Source organism: Phalaenopsis equestris, unplaced genomic scaffold (assembly GCF_001263595.1).
Source record: "Phalaenopsis equestris unplaced genomic scaffold, ASM126359v1 Scaffold000807, whole genome shotgun sequence".
In the NCBI taxonomy this organism is placed as follows: Eukaryota; Viridiplantae; Streptophyta; class Magnoliopsida; order Asparagales; family Orchidaceae; genus Phalaenopsis; species Phalaenopsis equestris.
In genome coordinates, this window is record NW_018165247.1 from 242,389 (window position 1) to 243,107 (window position 719).

The following is a 719-nucleotide window of genomic DNA, read 5'->3' on the forward strand; positions in this document are numbered from 1 at the left end:
TATGTTAATATTCTGGAGGGATTGGAATTATACACAGAGGTCTTCTCTCTCACAGAGCAACAAGAGGTACTTGATTGTGTGTTTGATCTCCAAATCAGAGGCAAAGCAGGGTTGCTATCTGGGAGGACATATTCAGAACCTAAGAAATGGTTGAGAGGCAAGGGTCGCATTACGATACAATGCGGCTGTTGTTATAATTACAAAATAGACCAATAAGTAAGATCGACAAGGAAATCTTCCAGGAATTTTACAGTATGATCAGGTGGAGCCAATGCCACCCACGGAGGAATGGATGATTACACGATTGGTTCAATGGGGTATAATTCCAGCAAATTGTATCCCCAATAGTTGCATATTTAACATTTATGAAGAAGAGGATTGTATCCCTCCACATATTGATCATCATGACTTTGATCGTCCATTCTGTACAGTCTCTTTCATAACAGAGAGCAGTATGCTATTTGGCAAAGATATAGACATAATCGGTCCAGGAGAATTCCAAGGATCTGTTGAGATTTCGTTACCAAGAGGATCCGTCCTGATTCTGAAAGGAAATGAGGCCGACATAGAAAAACATTACATTCAGAGAGTTCAACACTGTCGAGTGTCAATAACTTTCAGAAGAATGAGTGACGACAAAACCCCATATGGATTTCAGCCAGGCATGGAGCTTGAACAGTTGCATCCATATGAGTTATTCCATATGAGTTATAAACTCG